Here is a 25,297-nt window from a genome sequence, read left to right on the forward strand (position 1 = left end):
TGACTCTTTGTGACCCCATGGATTGTAGCCCGCCAGGCTTCTTCTCTCCGTGAAATTCTTCTGGCAAGAATACTGGAGTAGCCATTCCCTTATGCAGGGGATCTTCCCTACCCAGAGATCGAACCTGGGTCTCCTGCATAGCAGTAGGATTCTTTATTGTCTGAGACACCTGGGAAGTTTTTTCATGAACACAGTCTAATTTTTTCTGTCATACAGTATGACATTAATATCATAGAACCACAATCAAGTCATTAGATAAAAATTTTTCTCCAAAACTTGGTTTTGCTTTTTTGTCTGAGAATATTTGTCAAAACTTTTCAACTCATTTTATGAGCCTCTCACCATAACTGTGGCTTTTTCCCATCTTCACAAAGGAGAGGATGACTGAACGATAGAACCCTAATTTTCTTCTCTTTCTCTTTAATTAGCTACTAAACTGAATGCTAATATAAAAATCATGATTTCACTCTTATCTTAGGAAAATTCAATAAATTAATGAAAGAGAAATCTTGCTTGAGTGTTACACAAAATCTGAGGTTGTTTTTGTAAAATCTATCTACTATCATGTCAGACTTCTGACAGGTCCCAGGGTCACTTTTGCATTAAAATTTGTTTTTTTTTACATATTCATAAAGTTTTCATAGTTTTATGGTTCTTCAACATCCCTTTATTAGCAGGCTCACATGTCAACAATTACATATTTGCATTCTGTCATATGTTAAGCCTGTTTACTTTTAAAGTGCATTATTATTTAAGTAAAAATTAGTGATACATAATGCTTTATTTCTTTGACTTTAAGATGACATTTAATATTTGTCACTACCTGAAAAAAATACTTCCAATTAAAAATATATACAAATTGATGTCAGAAATGTTAACATGATGGACTTCTCTGGTGATCCATTGATTTAAGATTCTGTGCTCCCAATGCAGGGGGCATGGGTTCGATCCTTAGTCAGGGAAGTAAGATCCTGCATGCTGCATGTTGTGGCCAAAAAAAAAAAAGTTAACATGAAAATATGGGTCATGAAACTCTTAAACTATGATCCAGTTGTAATTAATATTCAAAAGATTGATCATATTCTGAAAATATAATTAATAGCAGCAAATGAAAATTCAACACATTTTTAAAAATTTCATTGATTGAAATAACTAAGAAATAAAGTTTCATTAAACAAATGTATTGTGATTAACTGAAAAACACACTTCTGAAGATTTTGCAAACTTGATAATAAGGTTTAGTATAAATATTCTAAAATTTTCATATAAAAACCTCAATTAATCTTTTATTTCAAATTTGTGAACTGTATAGAAGCAGAAATGCCAAACTATTTGCAGACTGGTTTCTAGTCTACCAATGACCTAGAGTGAGTAGTCAGAAGTGGATCCTGAAATTGGGACCCTAGTAATCCAGCTGAGAAGACACCTACCTGTCCATTAAACTTATTTGACAATCCCAGAAAATGCAGCTCTTAAAAAGGGATAATCCTTATGATCAAGAAGTTTAAGTCATGATAAGAACATTGGAAAAAGAGTGAATGGGTCTAGAGAATTTATGTCCTTAGAGTTATGGGTGTTTTTAGGCTGAGTAGCCATATGCCATCCACAGATCCAAACAGAAGAACCATGTACAAGGGTAAACCAATCTAAGAGATTTTGATACTTCATGTATAGTGAAATAAGATGTTCAAAGAAATAAAAAGGCAAGTTTTATGTAGTATAATTTGAAGAGATACGAAATAGGATTAGAAAGCTGAATGACTTAGGACTTCTATCTGTGAGTAGTGGCAATCTTTTTCAGATTAATCCTGGATGTCTTTTCTGCAGCCTCTTGTCATTGAAATCAAAAGATAGTACAGTTAGCCCAAGAAATAATGGCTCTGTCTTGCAGACTGCCAACATGCCATAGGTGAAGGTGTTCTAGGTGACCTTATAAACCAAGTCAGAGATCCTTTTATACCTCTGGACCTTGATTGTTAGTGTAAATATGCATGAGTGTATAAAAGAAATGTTTTATTTTTAATTTGCTATGATTTATTTCCATTAGCCATTTTATTTAGTTGATCTTAAATACTTTTTAGAAGTGTTTCTCATCTTCCCAACAGTTATGTAAAAGTAAATGGAAGTGGTGCATTTTGTTATGCTCTTTTATCAGCATGCAAAATAGAGTTGAAATAATCTTGGGGAGCAAGGGGAGATTTATAATAACTAAAAAGCTGAGATGTACCAGGAAAATATTATAACTAAAACTTTCCTGGCCATTTTGATAGATTAATAAGTATTTCCATTTTCCATTCTGAATAATAAATTGAAGTTTCACAATGAATTTGTGTATCGACAATTCCAAACTTGGCATTTGGGGAAAACATATGCTTAGAAAAGGGTTTGGCTGAAAGTCAAATGTAAGCTTTTCTGAGTTATTAGGGACTAGGGATCTGTTCTAACATATAAAGTGCTTATGGGGAAAAACATTAAAAATAAATACCCCAACAACTGTGGGAAGGTTAAATGAATCCATCCCAGGAGTACACCAGTCACAGTTTGTAGGACCTGCAAAGCATCAAGGAGAAATTAGAAAGCTGTGAGGAAATGAAGAAAAAGAACACTTTTAATCTCAATGTGAAGTCCAAGTTAGTCACAGTATAAAAATCAGTTGTGCATGAAGCATGAAATTATACATTTTTTAAAGCTTCATGATGTATAAAAAGTATTGATTTTGTATGTTTGCTCACTTGCCAAGTAAAAACAAGCCAATTGTTTTAAAGGTAAAGAATTCTAATTTATGTACATTTCAAACTGAAAGAATGAGTTGTAGACTTCCAAAGAGAGCAAATCTCAACTTTATAATACTATATATGAAATCTTTAATTAATATACTTTAGTCATAAATGTGCAGGACTATAACTTTAAAACTATTTTATATTAACATTTTGGTTGCATACACATTAATTACTAATTTCACTTTCCCTGCATTTCTGAGTATAAGTGCTATCATCAATACTTAATTGAAAAAGTTCCTCATTTGTTAGAATGAAGATATGTCTTTAAATCAAAAAAGTTAAAGGGTCAGTTAATTAGCTGATCAATAGTCTTTAATTTAAGACATTTAAATTCAGTTCAGTCGCTCAGTCGTGTCCGACTCTTTGTGACCCCATGAGGTGCAGCACACCAGGCTTCCCTGTCCATCACCAAGTCCCGGAGTTTACTCAAACTCATCTCCATTGAGTCGGTGATGCCATCGAACCATCTCATTCTCCGTCGTCCCCTTCTTCTCCTGCTTCAATCTTTCCCAGCATCAGGGTCTTTTCTAATGAGCCAACTCTCTGCATCAGGTGGTCAGAGGATTGGATTTTCAGCTTCAGCATCAGTCCCTCCAATGAGCTCCCAGGACTGATCTCCTTTAGGATGGACTGGTTGGATCTCCTTGCAGTCCAAGGGACTCTCAAGAGTCTTCTCCAACACCACAGTTCAAAAGCATCAATTCTTCGGCGCTCAGCTTTCTTTCTAGTCCACCTGTCACGTCCATACATGGCCGCTGGAAAAACCACAGCCTTGACTAGACGGACCTTTTTTGTTGGCAAAGTAATGTCTCTGCTTTTTAATATGCTGTCTAGGTTGGTCATAACTTTCCTTCCAAGGAGTAAGCGTCTTTTAATTTCATGGCTGCAATCACCATCTGCAGTGATTTTGGAGCCCAAAAAGGAGCCGCAAGCGGCGACTGCACAGCATATGAGCAGATACCCCACGTTCAAGGTAAGAGAAACACAAGTAAGAGGGTAGGTGCTGAGAGAGGGCACTGCGGCTGAGCGGCTAGTGGAGGTTGGACAGCGCAGAAGCGGCAAGCATCAGAGAGGAGATACCCCACGTCCAAGGTCAGGAGCAGCGGCTTCGCTTTGCTGGAGCAGCCTTGAAGAGATACCGCACATCCAAGATAAGAGAAACCCAAGTAAGACAGTAGGCGCTGAGAGAGGGCATCAGAGGGCAGACAGACTGGAAACCACAATCACAGAAAACTAGAGAATCTGATCACACGGACCACAGCCTTGTCTAACTCAATGAAACTATGCCATGCCCTGTGTGGCCACCCAAGATGGACAGGTAACGGTGGAGAGGTCTGACAGAATGTGGTCCACTGGTGAAGGGAATGGCAAACCACTTCAGTATTCTTGCCTTGAGAACCCCATGAACATTTAAATTAGGTGAATATAATTTCAACTATGTATATGAGTTGTATGAAATTTAGACTGAAATATCTTCTCCTTAATGACTTCATTATGAGTGCTGAAGAAGTGTTGACAATTGCTTTTTTAAAATACTTATTTATTTGGCCATGCCAGGTCTTAGTTGTGACCTGTGTGATCTAATTGTGATCTAGTTCCCTGACTAAAGGTTGAACCCAGATCCCCTGCATTGGAAATGTGAGATCTTAGCCACTGGACAACCAGGGAAGTCCAAAGAATTGCTTTATATAGGGTCACATTGAAAAGAAAAAAACTTTAAAATTGTGCAGAAGATGAAGAGTCTCCTTCTGCTTCAACTGTAGGTAACAATGAGGAATATAGGAGATTTATCTCTAAAGGTTGCAGAGGATTCAAGTGTATTTTTTTTTGCATGTAGACTGATCTATTTGACAATGCCAAAATGACTGTGAACTTACAAGCACATGAATTACCTGAAAACTCAGACTAATAAATGAACACACTATTAAAATACACAAACCATCCCTCAGAGAAAGTATCAGGTATGCCCTCTTTTGCTACAGAAATAAGACCCTTAGAGAAATACCAGGTGAAGTAAAAAATGACACATGCCGGGAAAACCAGAACAAAACAGGATAGGTGTTATTTTTTTCTAGTTACATCTCCATTTGCCATGTTTTCTTACTGTAAGCATTAAGTATGCATCACTGCATTTTTTTTTTTTATACAGAGCTGAATAGAAATTTGTAACTTGACTCACTGTCTTTACAGTCTAGTGTCCCATGGTAAATTTAAAACATGCCTTCAAATTATTTGTCACTCTTCTCACTGAAGTTTTACCCTCAAATTTGGATGGATTTGTAATGAGCATAACCAATAGAGAAGAAGGAAAACAACACAAGCAGATTCCCAAGGCCAGGTTAGAAAAGACTACGCTTTCTTCAATCTTGTTTATTTGAGTATTTGATCCAGAAGAAGCCAATTGCTATATCAGGAGGAGTCTGACTCTCCAGTTTGAGAACCCATGTGCTTCCATTACATCTTTCAGATGTTGCATGTTGAGTAAGTCTTCCTGGGTATCCATAGTACAGCCTAACCTTCAGATAAATGCAAAGAGCTGACATCTGCCTGCATCACTCAGACAGGTTCTTCCCTGTATGTACTTCCCTGATGGTAATTCTTGACTGTCAGAGACAGAATTCTAAAATGCTTCCCAAGTACATCCACTCTGGAGTTCACACACTTTAAATTCCACTTCTCCTGAGTGTAAGCAAGAATTGTGAACATGACAGGATATTCATTCCCATGATTATGCCACATTATGGAAGACAAAGGTAATAAGGTAGTCACTCTTGTGATTATCTTACATTTCACAAGATTCTGTGGTAGTATAGCAGAGAGATTTCTTCTACTGGCTTGGAAGGTGGAAGCTGTCTTGTGTGACCTTGAGCAGAGTCCAGCTATTTCATGATCAGACTCCACACACACAAGAACTCTGTGATAATACATGACTGTTGTTTTAAGCTCCTATGTATCTGGTAATTGCTCAGTAATCAAAATGACTATACTGGTCCACAAAATTATGAGAAACATAATCTAGTTGTTTTAGGCTGTTAACTTTTTGTAATTTGTTACAATCATCAGTAAACAGATTGAATTTGGGATGATTTGTTATGCAGCAATAGTAAAGAGGAGAGTTTCTTTTGTTACAACTTTCTTCCACTGAGAAAAGTAGAAATGGGTCATTCACCAGAGCCTCCAACACTAACGAAAAAAGGGATAAATTGGAGTATTACTTTAAGATTTAGATTGGTTCATGGAACTGTAACATAAAGATTAAGACAGGAGAAAATGCTAATCACACATTGTCTATGTGTGTTGACTTAAAACATGCACAATGTGAGAGTTGCAAGCTAAATTTTATTTGGGGCAAAATGAGGACTGTAGTCTGGGAGACAGCACCTCAGATAGCTCTGAGAAACCGTTCCAAAGAGGTAGGACAGAAAGGTCAGTGTAGATGTGATTTTGGTGAAGGAGGAAAAGTGCAATCAAGCACATATTTTCTCAGAAGGTTTCTACTAATCTCGTGAAACTTTGCTAGTCAGTCATCACCATGAAGGATTTTAATGTTTTTCTAAATATGAGGAGATAAAATAATTGGGCTTATAAAATCAACTCCTAAACATATCTAAATATCCAAAGACTGTCCGGCCAGGTTTTCAGAGCACAGAGTATCTCACTTCTGCTCTCCACCCTGAACTCCTTTCAGGTGTAGTTGAAAATCAGCAGCTGCAAACAGCACATGAGTTAATTCTTGTAGAGGTAGATGGCAAGTGTCAATTTGTAGTTGACACGTATTTGTCATGGAAATTCTTGAAAATACATTCTGTAAGTTTATCATAGGGAAGGCACTGAGTGCGTTAAATCAAGGACTTATGCCCTCTAGCTCCATCAATACTTCCAAGTGTTTCTTGCACTGCTGTACACACAGTGACAATCTCTATGAGGATGTACATGTCCTGGTGGTTTTCTTCATCTCCCATTTCTAATATAATGTCATCACTTTTCCTCTGAACTTGCCCAAGTAGGCTGCTTCCACACCTTCTGTGACCTTGCTTTTACCCTAATGATCTCAAAAGTGTTTGATTATCAAGCAAAGTATCACCAGGCTTTAAGCCAATATCTATTCAACAAATGTGCTAATAATATGTGGGACATATATATATATATATATATATATATATATATATATATATATATATATTATCTCTATGGTTTCTATAAGTAAAATTATAGGGTATTTAAAAAAATACTTGCACTGTATTAACATATTAGAATTTGTTGTCACATTCGTTCTCTATGGCAGTTGTGACAAATTACAAGCTGAATGGTTTGAAACAAATTAAATTTATTATCTCACATTTTATTCACTGTACCAATGCTAGAAGTTTCAAATCAAATGTCAGAGCCTGGCTCTCTCTTTAAAGTTTCCAGAAGAGCATCTATTTCATGTCTTTCTTTCAGCTTCTGCTGTTTTTGGCAATTGTCTGTAGATACATCATTCCTGTCCTGCCTCCACTGTACACTGACATTCTCCCCATGTGTTCACATTGTCTTCCCTCTGTGTCTCTGTGCTCCTGTCTTTTTAAGCCCCTTCTCCTCTTCCCATAAAGACAATAATATAATGGATTAAGGGTGCAGTATGACTAGTATGGGCTTCCCTGTTGGCTCAGACAGTAAAGAATCTGCCCACAATGCAGGAGACCCAGATTGAATTCCTGGCTGAGGAAGATCCCCTGGAGAAGGGAATGACTGGTATATGACAAGCATGACCTCATCTTAATTAATATCTTAAATGCACCTGCAAAGACCCTGTTTCCAAAAAAAGTTAACACTCACAAGTACCAAAGGCAAGAATTTTGACATATCTTTTGATGGGGTATAATTGATTCTATGGGCTTTCCTGGTGGCTCAGTGGTAAAAAAATCCACCTGAAATGCAGGAGAGGCAGGTTCAATCCTCCAGGTAGGAAAGATCCCCTGAAGAAAGGAATGGCTACTCACTCCAGTATTCTTGCCTGGAGAAGTCAATGGACAGAGGAGCCTGGTGGGCTACCATCCATAGGGTAGGAAAGAGTTGGAAATGGCTGAAGCAACTGAGCACGTATGCGAGTAGTTCATTCTACAGCGTGACCGTTAGACATGTAGCTGGTTGAAGGATAGTGTTAAGACTTAGGCAATACTGTGAATAAATTGTCTGCACCTTCAGTGAAGGGGAAACTTGATAAGTGGAGGATAAAGGACACCAGCAGCATTTTAATTTAATCAGTACTACACTCCATCAAATACACCTCTCCCCTGGGAGCGCTCTCTGTTTGTCCTAAGTCTGCCTCATAAGGTCATTTGTGTAGTATTAAATTTCATTCTTATTACTAGTATCCTAAGAAGCCAAGCATAACTTCTGATTATAATCTCTTGAATATACTTTTGAAATTTCTACAATAAAGTAGGAGAAAGGCAGTAGAATGAGTAGTAAAATGGGCAAAAACAATAGCAGTCACTTCAAAACAAACGCTGTCACAGTGATAAACATATGGGTTTCCCAGGTGGCTCAGATGGTAAGGGATCCACCTGCAATGTGGGAGACCTGGGTTCAACCCCTAGGGTTGGGAAGATCCCCTGGTGGGGGGCATGGCAACCCACTCCAGTATTCTTGCCTGCAGAATCCCCGTGGACAGAGGAGCCTGACAGGCTACAGTCCATGGGTCACAAAGTTTAGGGCACGACTGAGTGACTCAGCACAGCACGCAACACATGGAAGGATATTCAAAAGTAACACATGAAAGCACATGTGTAAATACATATATGCATAATTTGTATATGCATAAATTGGGCTTCCCATGTGAAGTTAGTGGTAAAGAACCCTCCTGCCAATGCAGGAGACATAAGAGACACAGGTTCAATCCCTGGGTCAGGAAGATCCACTGGAGGAGGGCATGGCAACTCACTCCAGTAATTTTGCCTGGAGAATTCCAGGAACAGAGGAGCCTGGTTGACTATGGTCCATGGGGTCACTAAGAGCTGGGCATAACTGAATTGATTTAGCATGCATGCATGTGCGTAACTTATACAAAAATGCATTTGGGGTTATTTATTTATTTTGGGTACTATACTGAAGGAAACACATATTTTTATTAATAAGGAAAGCTGTACTCACTTTAGTAGATATGAATTTTAATCCTTGTAATTATTCTCATCATGATTAGTTCAAACTCTTTATTTTGAAAGAAAATATTTTAATTCATGAGCATGGTATGTATATACAGACATGCCATCATTATTTCTTACTTCGTACATTTTGTCTTAAATATTCTGATGTTAGATTATTGGAAACTATGGAAAGTATGATACATGAGATCACTGGATAAGTCAGCTTCCTTATGATGAAGCTTGACAAGTCAAACTGCTCTTTCTGATCCAAAGGCGGGGGCAGGAGAGGAGGCGGGTGGGGGAGGACATGGAGAAAGAGTGAACATTAATTTCTAACAATGGGTATCTGGATATATCCTGGACCTTATGTGTTTCAGCACCAAAGACTTCAGTAGTTTGGGGTTAGAGTCATTTCATTTTATAGAAATACCCCTGCTTGCCTGAGGAAGCCTTGGCAAATGGATAGCCTGGTGCTCCCTAATTCTGGATATGAAATGTTTTTATACCGAAGGAAAGGTTTGCTGCTTGATGTCTGTTTATTTAAAGTGGATATGCAGAAATACATAATTTAAGCTGACTGGGATGTTTGTGTGCCCATAAATATTTGAGAGGAAACTGTCTTCCCATCCATATGCACATAATATACACACAAAAGCACAATATGTAAATTACTTGCCAGAGTAGTTGCCATCTTTATGTTGTTGCTAATCTTTTCAGGCCATTGTTTTCCTGGTGCCAAAGTTTATCTTGACTTTGCAGCTTTCGCAGGTGTTCCGTCTGCCACCTTGCATTATTGTTATTTGAAAACTGCAATCATAATTGTTTCTGAAGCACCTTCCCCTATGAAATCTGTGATGGAAAAACAAATTGTATTTACTTCAATTGTATTCTCGTCTATTAACATTTCAAGCTGTTAAATCTTTGATAGAGCTCAACTTTTAGAACCCATTGAAAGCAGTAGTTAAAAAACAGCTTTTCCCTTCCAAACTGCTGCTATAGTATATTAAAGAACTAAACTCATTTTCAGATAATTGAACTTTAAATGTTAGATGGAGCCATTATTTTTTTTCTAGAAGGAAATGCTAACTTTTCTCCTTTTTCTTCTTTCATAATGATTACTGCCCCATCTTTGCACAATTAATGAGGTTTTTACTCTGTGGCTGTTATGTGTATTGATTTAAAAATCTTTAATTGCTTCCTGTAAAGAACAACTAAGGTGAAATTGCTTTTCTCTTTTTCCCTGTTTTCTTGCCTTGTATTTACCCTTGAATAACAATTTCATGCAAGGAGAAGGGTGATGCTAAAATATACTAAGTATTATAAAAGGTGGCATTTTGTCACTATAGATTACCTCCTTACTAATATAAGAACTGTGTAATATGACTATCTCAAACATAAAACAAGGATCCAGGATCAGTTATAGAACAAGTTGTATTCAATGTTTGATCAGAAAGTATTCTTCTTACCTGCCTCCACAGAATGAATTTTTCATGCTAAGATTTTAACTTTGCTTTTTCATTTTCTTACTTTTGTAATGAGAGCATAAATATCTTATGGATTTATTACAAATGGGAAAATAAAACTTTAGTAATATATTTTATTTTGCATTTCACTTATTTGGTGGAATGGAGGTGGGAAGACAGAAACTAAAATCTGTAAATTTTCTTTCAAGTGTATTAGAGGGAGAAAAACTATCAAATTTCCTTTGTTATCCTGACCAGATCATATTTGTCTTTTTAACCTGTGTCATACCCTGTTAGTAATTCATCCTCCTTAGTGTTGGAGAGGCTTCATTCTATAATTTAGATAATTGCAAGGCCAACCAGAGTAGAGAGATAAGTACGTTGATCATAGACCTATCTGTACTTTTCATTTTTCTTTAAGCTTACATTTATCTATTTATTTATTGAATGATGATTTGCAAGGAGGTCCACATGATATTTTTTTCCAATTATGAAATCAACTATATGTTTAATTTTTTTGGTAATTAATTTTTTAATGGAAAGAATTGGGCTTGCTTCTTATGAATTAAGAAGTGTTTGGGGGCTAATTTCGATGATCCAGGTTTCTATTTATTTATTTATGTTGAAGTATAGTTGATTTACAATGTCATGTTAGTTTCAGGTATATAGCATAACAATTCAGTTTTATATATATATATATATATATATGTGATATATGTATAATATGTGTGTGTGTTGTTTTTGTTGTTCAATTGGTAAGTTGTGTCCAACTCTTTGCAACCCCATGGACTGCAGTATGCCAGGCTTCCCTGTCCTTCACTATATCCCAGAGTTTGCTCAGATTTATATCCACTGAGTTGGTAATGTTATCTAAGCATTTCATCCTTTACTGCCCTTTTCTCATCCTACTTTCAATCTTTTCCAGCATCAGAGGCTTTTCCAGTGAGTTGGCTCTTTGTATGAGGTGGCAAAAGTACTGGAGCTCCAGCATCAGTCCTTCCAATAAATATTCAGGGTTCATTTCCTTTAGGATTGACTGCTTTGATCTCCTCGCAGCAGACCCAGGTTCGATACTTTGGTTGGGAAAATCCCCTGGAGAAGGGAATGGCAACCCACTCCAGTATTCTTGCCTGGAGAATCCCATGAGCAGAAGAACGTGGCAGGGTTGCAAAGAGTCAGACATGGCTGAGCATCTAATACTTTCACTTTCAGCTTTCTTTATGGTCCAGCTCCCACATCTGTGCATAACTATTTGGAAAAACCATAAGCTTTGACTATATGGACCTTTGTAGGTAAAGTAATGTCTTTGCTTTTTAATACACTGTCTAGGTATATAAGTATATATAGATGTGTGTGTGTGTGTGTGTGTGCGTGTGTGTGCGCGTGTTTTAGGTTCTTTTACTTACAGTATAAAAGGGAACAGTCAAAATTGACTCTTCCATACTAGATCTGTTTCTCTGACTTTAACCCTTTTTTCTTCCACTTTTGCTATTATAATCATACATAGTAGCCTGCCTAAGGGGATCCTGCCCCTCTGTCTGACTGTTAAGCCAAAGCACCTTTTGTTCAGGACCCTGTCCACCTATGGATGGCAGGAAAAAAGAAATTAACACACTCCTTTCCTAAGGGTTGCCATTCTAGGAGATATTTGCAAGTTAATGGGCTTTTTTACGTTGTTTCCTCATCTCCCTCACCGCATCTCTGATCCATAGAAGAATCTGAAATGCAGACTCTGAAAAGATGGTTAGTCTACCATCTTCTCGGTCAGCCAGCTTTCTGAATAAAGTTGTATTCCCTGCCTCAACACTTTGTCTTTGGATTCATTGGCCTATCCTGCAGGGAACAGAGCAAGCCTGGTGTCAAAAACAATAGGCTATTACAAAATATTGAGTGTAACTGCCTATGTTATACAATAGGTCCCTTTTATCTATTTTATATATAGTAGTGTGTAGCTATTGTTATAGCCACGCTTTCCGGGAAACAGACTCACTCAGAAGGACAATGCAGATAGTGGAGTGCAGTTTATTACACCGGCGGGCCCAAGGCAGAGTCTCCTCTTAGCCAAGGACCCCGACCGACCAGCATTTGTGAAAATCTTTTATACCCCATGTGTCCAAACCCACTACCCCAATTCCCTTGAGACTTACATAAACAAAGGAAGGGTAAATACAACTACAATAACCCCATCATTCACGTGTTATGTGTTCAAACAGTCAATAATCAATAAGCCCGCAGTTACATTCCAAATAGTTAATAACTGATAAGCCTGTGCTTACATTCTGATAGATAGTGTCCGGAGGCAGGGGTGATTAGTGTCTGTTCTTCAAGATTCCCCTGCCCAGAGGGGGGTCTTATCCTTCCATTGTCATTCCCACAGGCGCTAAGCACAGAGTTCAGAGTCCACTGGAGAGGTGGCCGCGCACGATCAGCACAGACAGGCCTGAGATGGAGTCCAGGCCCTATGAATTCCTTCTTTACTATTAATATCAGCCTCTTAATTTATTCCTCCCTTTTCATTTCCCCTTTGGTAACCGTAAGTTTGTTTTCTATGTCTGTGACTATTTTTGTTTTCTGTTTTGTAATAATTTTACAAAACAGAAAATTTATTTGAAAATAAAAACAATTATTTTCTGTTTTGTAAATAAGTTCAGTTGTATATATATTTTTAGATCATTATTAATGAGCATTTGGTTTTCTCACTTTGAGCTACCATAAATAAAGCTGCTGTGAATATTTATTGTGGACGTATGTGCAAACTTTTTGGTTAAAATGTAAGATAAAATTGCTGAGCTACTATTGTCAAGTTTTCAGCTCTATTAGAAAGTGCCAAGTGTTTTCCAAACTGGCTTTAATCATTTCCACTTCCTCCCCTACTCCTACACTTCTCCAGCAAGGAATGAGAGCTTTAGCAGCTCTATATAGTAACCCACCCTAGAAAATACACTTCTTAGTCTTTGCTTATCTGCTGTGTGTTATGGTATTCCATTGATGTTTTAATATACATTTCCCTATTTTTATTGAAACTGGGCTATTTTCATTAGTTCACAGACAACTTAGCTTTTTTCTCTTTGTTAAGTGCCTATTCAAATCTCTTGACCATTTTAAAGTGTCTTTCTCATATTGAATCGTAAAAATATCTACATTTGTTTATTATTGCCTTGTCAGCAATATATGTGTAAATTTATTAATTTCTGGGACTTGTCTTACCATCTCTCTGTTAGTTCCACTCCCAGGACAAAAACAGTCTTTCTCATTGTTATGCCCGATGTCCGAATCCCCGAGCGGGAAGAGAGAGAAGGCTTCCAAGACAATGCAACTCGCAAAAAGGGAAGTTTATTACTGTCTCGAGCCAGGGCCTTCTGCCACAAACATCACAGTGGTGCAGGGTCAGAAAGCGCCGAGCTCAAGCTTGTTACACAGATTTATAAGATATGCAAAAGCGGTTAGTAGCTGGCTTAAGCGGATTGGTTACATGTTTGCAAAGTAATTCTATCGGTACAGACTTTCACGGGCTTTTCAGCTCTCCCTTTGTTCTTACTGGGCACATATTGATTGGCTGGCTCCAGGTTACCTGATGGGGGTAGGGAATCTTACCATTTCGGGGGAAGCTAAAACTTAGGTCCAGGCCGCCCGTCATGGTATTAACCCTGGCAGCCTCACACTCATCTCAGATCACTCCACTCACTCTCTGGATCTTCACCGTTTTATCCACTCTATAAAGTTGTCTTTGTTTAACTTAGTCATTCTCTTATGCATAATTACTCTATTCCTTTTTGATGGACCATTTCTTCAGTTTTCAAACATGTTTCAATACCAATATCTTTTCTGGTCTCTGTTGAACCAAGTAGAACATGTGGAAATGTTGGATTTAAAATAATTTCTGCTGCTTTCCTTAGAAGTCAGATTGTGGCTAGTGCACTTATTTGGTATTCCTTTTTTTCTCATCTATTTAGATATGTCTTTTTACCATTTTGTTGTTATAAGTTTAAACCCAAAAGTGAAAAAGTAAAATCTGAAAATCTCATCTTGTTGCATGAAACTAAAGATACTTGTGAATGAAAAATATTGCCTAACAGTAAACAAAAGATGCTGCAGTCATCAAGCCATCACATTAAAGCCATGGAAAGATGCACCTTGAGGGAACTCAAGATGAAAAAACACAGGATTCTGGCCCCAGAGAGCTGAGGTGCATATCAAAGGAATGATTTCAGTGAGCCCACTCTTGCATCTTCCCATACAAAGAAAAGCACTAAATTTCTTAACTTGAGATGTCTGGTTTTCTTTAATTAACAGTAATCTTTTGATGTCCCAACTACTTGGTCTTTGTTGCAAAAGCTCCTACATATCCTCCCCTCTTGCATCTATGGAGCAGCCCCTCACGGTGATTTGAGTGTCCTGTCTCCTGGGCATGAAATCCTTCGAATGTTTGCTAAATGAAACATAATTTTTAGCTTTTAGATTGCACATTTTTGTTTGAGTTGGTATACTGAATTTCATGAGATAATGGAGAAAGAGGTATATACACTTATCTTAGAGATACATACATATACATTTTTTTCTTTCTGGGTGAAAATGCAAGGTATCAGATTGTAGGATGTTTCTTATTCACTTTCTCTTTTATAATATTTTGGAGAATTTTATCACTGACTATCATTTGTAAACAGCATGTTTAAACTTTGGCAATACTAAAATAAAAAGCACGCCATCATTTGCCCAGAGAGATACAGTTTAGAGGATGGGGAAACTGTGGCTAATGGAAAATGTGAGACAAAAAATTTTAGGGTTATGCACCAAAAACTAAAAGAGTTGGGAAGATGGAGGATGTTTGGAGAAAGGAAAGAAGTTGCAGAAGTGAGACTATCTGAAAAGTCTAAGTGGTTCAGTTGAGAAATTTCAATGAGGAAATATTGCAAGGCTACTTCAGGTAGCAAAAACAAACAAACAAACAAGCAAACAAAAACAGTGTAGTTGCATAAAGTAAGAGTCTACAAAGTATGCGTATGTGTCCTAGATTTTGTTTTGGAATAACGGTTCTCAAACTTGCAAGTACAATAGAGTCAAATATAGAGAACTAGCAAAGCAAAGATTCTGGGCCCTAACCCCCAGGGTTTCTGATTTAATGGTTCTGGGATAAGGCATGAGATTTTCATCTCAATTTCCCAGTTAACTGTGATCCTACTGGTCTGTAGACTTACTTTGAGAACCATTGCTGACATTTTGTTGCAGTTGTTTTTCACTTCATTTGTCTCAAATGGCAGCTTTATAAAATATGTATTTGAAGGGGACAATGGACAGAAGGTAGAAAACTCAATCAGAATTGTTCTAGAAAGTTTAGAAGAGCCTGAGTAGTATCAATAGACATGGAGGTAGTAGAATGGATTAGAAAAGGAAGATGTAAGAAAAAGAATTTCTTGGTCATCAGGAATAAGGATAAGAGAGAAATCTAGGGTAGCCTCAAAGCTTCTTATTTTACATGAGAATATTGTGGCATATTCTGGAAAAAAATAAATGAAATACAGTCAACTGACACATTTCAAACAGAAGGTGGTCAGTTCAAATATAACTGTATTTATATAGAAATGTGCAAGGATATTCCCAGTAACCATGTCCTTCAGGGAGCTGGATATTAAAATTTAAAGCTCAAGGACATTATGGGAGAGTATTGTATATATTGGATTGATAAGTAGAGATGACACTTCAGTTCAGCTCAGTTCAGTCTCTCAGGCATGTCCGACTCTTTACCACCCTGAAACCACAGCACACCAGGCCTCCCTGTCCATCACCAACTCCCGGAGCCTACCCAAACCCATGTCCATTGAGTTAGTGATGCCATCGAACCATCTCATCCTCTGTCGTCCCCTTCTCCTCCTGCCCTAAGTCTTTCCTAGTATCAGGGTCTTTTCAAATGAGTCAACTCTTCACATCAGGTGGCCAAAGTATTGGAGTTTCAGCTTCAGAATCAGTCCTTCCAATGAACACCCAGGACTGATCTCCTTTAGGATGGACTGGTTGGATCTCCTTGCAGTCCAAGGGACTCTCAAGAGTCTTCTCCAACACCACAGTTCAGAAGCATCAATTCTTTGGTGCTCAGCTTTCTTTATAGTCCAACTCTCACATCCATACATGACCACTGGAAAAACCATAGCCTTGACTAGATGGATCTTTGTTGACAAAGTAATGTCCCTGCTTTCTAATATGCTGTCTAGGTTAATCATAACTTTCCTTCCAAGGAGTAAGCGTCTTTTAATTTCATGGCTGCAATCACCATCTTCAGTGATTTGGAGTCCAGAAAAATAAAGTCAACCACTGTTTCCCCATCAATTAGCCATGAAGTGATGGGACCGGATGCCATGATCTTAGTTTTCTGAATGCTGAGCTTTAAGCAAACTTTTTCATTCTCCTCTTTCACTTTCATCAAGAGGCCCTTTAGTTCTTCTTCACTTTCTGCCATAAGGGTGGTGTAATCTGCATATCAGGTTATTGATATTTCTCCTAGCAATCTTGATTCCAGTTTGTGCTTCCTCCAGCTCAGCATTTCTCATGATGTACTCTGCATATAAGTTAAATAAGCAGAGTGACAAAATACAGCCTTGACGTACTCCTATTTGGAACCAGTCTGTTGTTCCATGTCCAGTTCTAACTGTTGCTTTCTGACCTGCATACACGTTTCTCAAGAGGTGGGTTAGGTGGTCTGGTATTCCCATCTAATTCAGAATTTTCCACAGCTTATTGTGATCCACACAGTCAGAGGCTTTGACATAGTCAATAATGCAGAAATAGATGTTTTTCTGGAACTCTCTTGCCTTTTCAATGATCCAGAGGGTGTTAGCAATTTGACCTCTGGTTCCTCTGCCTTCTCTGAAGCCAGCTTGAACATCTGGAAGTTCACGGTTCACATATTGCAGAAGCCAGTTTTGGAGAATTTTGAGCATTACTTTACTAGCGTGTGAGATGAATGCAATTGTGCAGTAGTTTAAGCATTCTTTGGGATTGCCTTTCTTAGGGACTGGAATGAAAACTGACCTTTTCCAGTCCTGTGGCCACTCCTGAGTTTTCCAAATTTGCTGGCATATTGAGTGCAGCACTTTCACTGCATCATCTTTCAGGATTTGAATTAGCTTACCTGGAATTCCAGCACCTCCACTAGCTTTATTCATAGTGATGCTTCCTAAGGCCCACTTGACTTCACATTCCAGGATGTCTGGCTCTAGATGAGTGATCACACCATCGTGATTATCTGGGTCGTGAAGATCTTTTTTGTACAGTTCTGTGTATTCTTGCCACCTCTTCTTAATATCTTCTGCTTCTGTTAGGCCCATACCATTTCTGTCCTTTATTGAACTCATCTTTGCATGAAATGTTCCCTTGGTATCTCTAATTTTCTTGAAGAGATCTCTAGTCTTTCCCATTCTATTGTTTTCCTCTATTTCTTTGCATTGATTGCTGAGGAAGGCTTTCTTATCTCTCCTTGCTATTCTTTGGAACTCTGCATTCAAATTGGCATATCTTTCCTTTTCTCCTTTACTTTTCACTTATCTTCTTTTCACAGGTATTTGTAAGGCCTCCCCAGACAGCCATTTTGCTTTTTTGCTTTTCTTTTTCTTGGGGACGGTTTTGATCCCTGTCTCCCGTACAATGTCACTAACCTCTGTCCATAGTTGATCAGGCACTCTGTCTATCAGATCTAGTCGCTTAAATCTATTTCTCACTTCCACTGTATAATCATAAGGGATTTGATTTAGGTCATACCTGAATGGTTTAGTGGTTTTCTACACTTTCTTCAATTTCAGTCTGAATTTGTCAATAATATAGTGACCAAAAAGAGAGGGAGGAAAAATGTGTTTAAAATGTTACAGTAGAAGGGGAAAATTGAGGGAGGCAGAGAAAGCTTAGAGTAATGAGTGTCATAGAAGACAAATGAGTAAATATCTCCAAATGTAATGAGTGGTTTCAAAGTGTAGGAATATAGTGGTCATTGGCTGAAATTGTTAGAGCAATTTCTAGGAAAGTAAGAGGAGAAGTCAGGATTTGGGAAAAAAATGAAGAAGAAAAGAATTGGGAGAATTTACTAAAAGGCCTATAACTCTTAATGAAAGCAGAATACAGGACAGAAATATTCTTCAGATAAATAGAATGGTTCTTTAAAATATTAAGTATTCTCTCTATACTTTGTAAGTATAAATATCTGGTATGGTAGTTGTTCAAAGACTTGTCCTTGAGCAGGTGCATACAAAGAATCAAGTTCAACATTCCACATTTGATATTGCATGCATTTCTCTATTTATGGTGAATTTGCATGCAAAATGCTTGCAACAAACAGCCTTCTGAGAAACTTGAGTACATATGTTGTGAACGCCAAGCACCAGGGTAATTTCAATACAGTCTGCAATAGATTACTCTTGGATTTCATCCAATTAAGTTAAAACTAAATTGGCTTCTCTCTGCTTTGAGACCCTTCTGGTGTTAGGCTATGGGAATTTTGACAATGTTCTTTCCATAGGTACTTTACCTCCCAGAGCTGGTCCATCAAGATTCTTCACTTATCTTAAAATTTAAAAAGAAGGTATGTATTTCCTACATTTTATTATGGCAATTTGCTCACCCTACTTTAACTCATTTAAGCAAAATTGAGCAGACAACGGGGAGGCCAGAGAGAGGTAAGTCTAAATTGTGTTTATTTTTGTATGTACATTTTCAGTAGCTCTGCTGAAGCAAAATTAGCTGTTCCTACAGCTTGATTTTTTTGTGTTGCTTTGTAGTTACTTTTATTGTTGCCAAAATCCTCAAGATGCTAAAGACTTCACTAATTTCTAATTTCAATCTGCACTTACATTTTACTGCCACCAGGTGTTATAAATGCAAGTATTTTGCTGTCTAATAACCTTGGAGACACTGGGATTCATTTGGCCCAGGTGTACTGGTATTTGTTTGGCCCAGGTGCAGAGAGATTATATAATTTAGAAATTAAAACATCCAAACCTTAAACAGTTTATGTAGAAATTAATAAGCAAGATAAGAGAGACCCATATAACTTCCTCTGGCTATCAAACCACAACGATGTAGGGAAAGCATATCAATTTAATATCAACTATTGTATAATTAAATTATGTTTTATTGCAGTTCTTAAATATTATCACCTGCAATATACTTTTATTTTCCAGTGGAAAAAAATTGTGAAGAGAACTCAGTAAAAATAAATAAATTCAATAAAATGTAAATGTCAATAAATTTATGTATATATTTATAATTTGTATTTTAAAATGTGCATGGTGTTAAATCTGAGGTGCTTCTATCTAAAGTTTCTTCTTTGTTCAATTTGAATAGGACAACATATAATGATACTATGTCCTGAAATTACATTTAAAATAAGCTAATATGAATCACCTTTTTTTAAAGACCTGATGCAGGAGACCTGTTGATTGACTATGTTGCATTGTAATGGAAATGAGGTTTTTTGACTCTACTCTTGGCTGAACAACTCTCATGGTATTGAAAGTGTCAAGACATCTTAAAGAAATTATTTTAATAATAAAAAGTTGATTTTTAAGGAAATTGACCTTTTGTATGAATTTGTAAAAGTTTCACTAAAGGCAATACTATGGAAAATAAAACAAAGTGCATAATACATCAATACCTAGTAGAACAATGCAGACTCAAACCCAAATATTAGCTTATTATTTATTAGACTGATTAAACTTTTATTATTTCCCTGAACTTGAGCTATACTCCACCCAATACTTTATTCCAGAAACTTTAAACACCATGCCTTGTGTGGGGCACCAGGGATTCAGTGGAAGAAAGGATACCCTTTGTGTTTTTCATGATATTTTAAAGATGTTTGCAGGCTCATAAGGAGAGACAGAAGAGCAAATGTACAATTGTCATACAGTATGATGGACTTTCTGCTAGAAATAATCATGGAAAGGGGGCCTCACCCAACAAATTAGCAGCACTATGGTATCTGTCATATTCCTAGGAATAAAAAGTCTTTTTCACACTATTTCTAACCACATTGTTCCCTACTCTGAGTCCAAATGATGATAAAATAAAGGTAAATAGTTTGGATAAATCAAGTCCTTCTTAGGAGTTATAAATTCAAGTCTTTGGTTGGTCTGGATCATACTCCTGCCTTTGCATTTCGAGAAGAAAATAATTCAAAGTTTGTAAATTATTTTAATTTATTACATATTCATGATAAAGTAAAATATATTTAATCCCTTTTTGTCCTAAGGAAATACATTGTAACAATAACAGCACTCTTAGTGATCATACAGATATCCTATAAAATGAGCTCTGTAACAAGGATTTTTTTTTCTGTAGTATTCACTTTAAACACCTTTTTATACATTGTATAAAAATGAAATGAAGCAGAAAAGACTTTATGTGTAACTACTACCAGTATTTAGAATATTACCTTATTCAAAATGGAGTTGTAAGTCTTCAGAACATGCACCATGCTGTTTATGTAGTTTACACAGACTTTATTGTACCTAAGATGTGAATTTTCCTTCTTTGCCTATTACTTTGTCAAATGTCTTAACAACAGGACATGTTTGATATGTCTGTTCTTGTAGTCACAGAAACATGTTACATTATTCATTTTGTTGTCTTAACACTTTTTTCTCTATTCTTCACATAACAAAAAGACAAGTAAATAAGTGACTTCAATTTGCCATAAACAGGTTTCCTTTTTTATATTTTTTCTCCATAGGCTTCTTGTAAATGTTTTCTTGGAAAAAGTAAATGTCTATGGAATAAATCTATTGAGTTATTAAAATTACTGAAAGCAGTATAATTTCAAAAACATGAAACCGACTGTTTTTCAGATTGTTACCTTTTTTTTTCCCTAGATGTATTCTACAGAACAAGAATAACTACCAAGTCTTTGCGTGCTGGACTGGCAAACTATTCAGAGATCAATTTCCATATGTTCATTTAATTTTGCTTACAATCTGGTGGCTTTAACAGGATTGGCACTTGTGATCCGGATAAAGTCATGGTTACCTGTTAAATGATGGCAATCTCATTGAACAAGGACATTGCAAAGTAGAAAAATTTATGTGTTATACAGAGCTTGGTTAATTATAAATGATGAGCTTTACAGAGATGGGTATGGGGAGCTGATGCAAGTATTCTACAGAACCCCCGATGATAACCAGTCATGACAATTATTTTTATAGAAGTAAATGACTTTTGATAATATTTTAGAAAACTATGAAAATAGAAATCTGCATGCATGTGAGTGCACTCAGTCACTTCCATAATGTCTGACTCTTTGTGATACTATGGACTGTAGCCTACCATCTAACAACTTCCAAAAGATGTGGTCCGCCTATTTCATATGTCAGAAGAAGAGTCATAACAAGATTTAAGTAAGTATTCTATTCTAATTAGTCACCAAATTCCTATTTAGTGGCGGTATCTTAACCCGTATTCTTAGAACCTTTTCTAGGATCAATAAGCACATATTGAGGCCTAAATCTTGAAGCCAGTTGCTACTGTCAAGTTCCTATTGGACTAAGTGATCTCTGAGGGGTGGGTGACATCTTTATGCTAGAAATTTGATTTTTTTTTAAAGTCAGGATCTAATGCCAAAGAGAAATATTTATAAACAGCTGTTTGGCCCTGTGTTTGTGTAACTTGAGCACAAGTAAGTATCTACATATTGAATCACCTTGTTCCCTTTGTGGACTTTTGTTGACTGACACAGACAAAGTTTGCTTCTAGCAAAAATTCTTAAAGGTTAAGTGGAGTCTATATTCTATCCATGGTTTTTTAATGAACTAGAGGGTAAAATTAATGTATATCCAATACACAGTTTACTTTGCACAGGCCTCTTTTAAATAGAGGTATCTGTATTTCAGCAATTATTTATTAAGTTCCTATTGTGTTCAATGTTCTGCCTATATGGTAGGGTAATGGAATGATGATTATAACATAATGTGTGTTCTAAACTAAAATCAAAATGCCATATTAACCAGGAAATATCAGTTAAATAATTTATATAATAATCACAGTGAAATTTCAGTTCTCTTCAGAAACAGAAGCACCATCTGTTGGCTTTCTTTTGCCAGGTAAATTACAGAATATGTGTTATTGATATCAAGGCGCTTTCTTTTATTTCTATTAATTATTTCACCAATAAACCTTGAATGTCTATAATCAACAAGACACTGAAAAAATCATGCAGGACTTAGAAACACATTTTAATAAATAACGGCTTGTTCTGGGGACTTGTGCTCTTTTAAGAGATTTAGTCTCTTAAATCCTTTGCAAAAGCTCTTGGGTCGCAAAAGCATTGGGTCTTATTTTGAGATTTGCTGTGAGTTGATGAAATGATTCTATCATACTGTCTTCCTTAAAGATTTTGAACCATTTGAGAAGTAGAGTGCTTAATTTAAGTATGACATTGAACAGCATAGTATCTTTATTACCAGTACAATTAACTAGAAAATGTTGTTTGGACAAGAAATTAAGATGAAATTCCTACATACTTCCCCCTGAATTGAACTTGGTTTCCACAGTTCATGCCTTAGTGACCTTACCTCAAGGGAACACAAAGAAGACAGGCCGTCAGAGAGAAGGAAGATCAGAAAGCAGGCACACCTTGGCCTAATCTTGTGCAAAGTACAACTGTTTTCTACAGGAGGATAGAAAGGAAGTAACTTCATGATAGTAGACTAGGATATGAAGAGAGAAGTTTCTCCTTAAAAAAAAAAATAAAAAATATATACCATTAAATCAAGGTATATCAGAAAACCCAAACCAAATGCTAAAAGTTTTAGGAGTAAAACTTTCTTTCCAGTCACTGGAAGGAAAATATTATGGTTGTTATTTGTTACTACCCCCAACTTTAATGAAATACATCCAATATTAGGAAAAGAATGACAGAATACACTTTGAGACTAATCAAGAGTATTATTTCTCTGCATTCTAACTACATGTTCCAAGGATAGAGATAATTTCTTTAATTCAAAAGTCTTTCAACAGTATCAAATAATCCAATTACTTAGAGGTATAAGTGCTTTTTTAATGTTGTTTTGTAGGAATATTGACAGATAAAATATCACCCATAAAATCTGTTATTTAAAAATCAATTACAATCATATAACTTTACAACTAGAACTATCCACAAATCAATATATCTTAGTTATTTTCATTTTAAAAATGTATATTTTTTTAAAAGCTACATGAAGAGGTTAAAATATTACAGCTAAGCTTGTTAAAAATTTGGGGTAAGCTCTATTCAATAGCTTTTAGATAATAGCACACTGAATATTTAACTTTTAAGCTGTTATAAAGATTCATATATACATATACATGGAAAAATTGAAAAATAAACAATGATGGGAGCGAGGGAAGGAGAGAAAAAGATATTAAATGAAAGAGAGAGGAAAGGAAAAAAAGGAACGAAGGAAAGAAGAAAAGAGAAAGAAAGAGGGAAGGAAGGCAGGGAGAGAGGGAGAATGGGAGAGATGGTGGAAGGTAGGGAGAAATGACTAACGGCATATGAGTTGTAGAAAAGATAAAATATGAATAATGTTTTAAAGGCAGAATATGATACTCTTCTACACTGCACACATCAAATGATGATCCTTTTTCCATGGTTGTGTTTACCATTTGAGCTCAGTGAGATAGAATTCTAGAAAATTGAGGATGGCATTTTTTTCTAAAAGAACGTAGCTTTACTGAGTTGTATGCAGTAGCTCAGCTCAATAAACCCTGAGTTATATGTTGGAAAGAAAATATCCAAGTAACTTTGACTTATGAAGCTGAATACTTATTATGTTACCTTTCTCAAGATGACTTGTGTTGATATCTAGAACATAGGAGCACTGCTTCTTCTGTGACAGAGAACACAAGAAAAAAATATTAGAATCCAGTTGTTATAATCTTAGTAGTGACAGAGCTAATTCTTAGGTAGGTTGATAAGGAGTCCAGGGCCCTGGAGGAGGAGGAAGGAACAAACATTTTTTTTTTTTTCTACATTTGCTTTAGTCACATTAAGACTTTTTTCTTAAGCTCTAAGTTGCTATGGCAACAATTTATTTCACCAAAGACTAAATTTCTTTCAGCCCAGAGCCAATGATTACATAACAAAATGATACATATTGCTCAACGGTATCTTTTTCCTTGAGCTCTGTGCTCAAGGATAATATATAACAACAATGAATCTTGCTGGAGGACATGTTTCTCCTTCTTAACAGGAACACTTTCCTTCTCCCTAATCTTGTTATCTTAAGATGTATTTTGTGGGAGTGAATCTGGTAAGACTTAAAACCTTGAGACATTTTTTAACCTATGATTAGTAACCAATTGAAAAAGTATATAAATGCCTTGCTAGACTAGCAAGGGGACCCTCTTTCTGCCCCCTTCTGTTGTCTGTGGCAGAAGATTTCGCTCTCTCTTTTCATTTTAATAAAACTTTTGCCACATGAAGCTTTGAGTGACTGAAGCTGCAACTTTGGTCCTGAAGAAAAATTTTCTCCTTTGGAGATCACAAATTCAACACTGTTCACCATAAGATATAAGTAGCATACATAACCTTTTAGACACAAGACATGTTGTTCAAATTTTGAACTAAAATGGCTTTTCCTTTGTAATGGAGAGTATTATAATACTTCATGCAAAGTTGCTGTGATAATTTAAAAAAATGTATATGGATAACTTCGGAAGGTGGGCTACCAGAAGAAGCTGCCTAAGAGGTTACATAAGATTTTAGTGCTCAGAAATGAGTTGATAAGGTGAGTATGATCTAGACCTGTATGATGGGATGTGTCTTTATGGGAGGCTTGGTTTATTACCAATAGAGTAACTAAGGTCCATTTAAGATATTTACTTGTTTAGTGGTTAAGTCATGTCTGACTCTTTTGCAACCACATGGACTGTAGCCTGCTAGGCTCCACTGCCCGTGGGATTTTTCCAG

This window comes from Cervus elaphus, chromosome 25 (genome assembly GCF_910594005.1).
Source record: "Cervus elaphus chromosome 25, mCerEla1.1, whole genome shotgun sequence".
Lineage (NCBI taxonomy): Eukaryota > Metazoa > Chordata > Mammalia > Artiodactyla > Cervidae > Cervus > Cervus elaphus.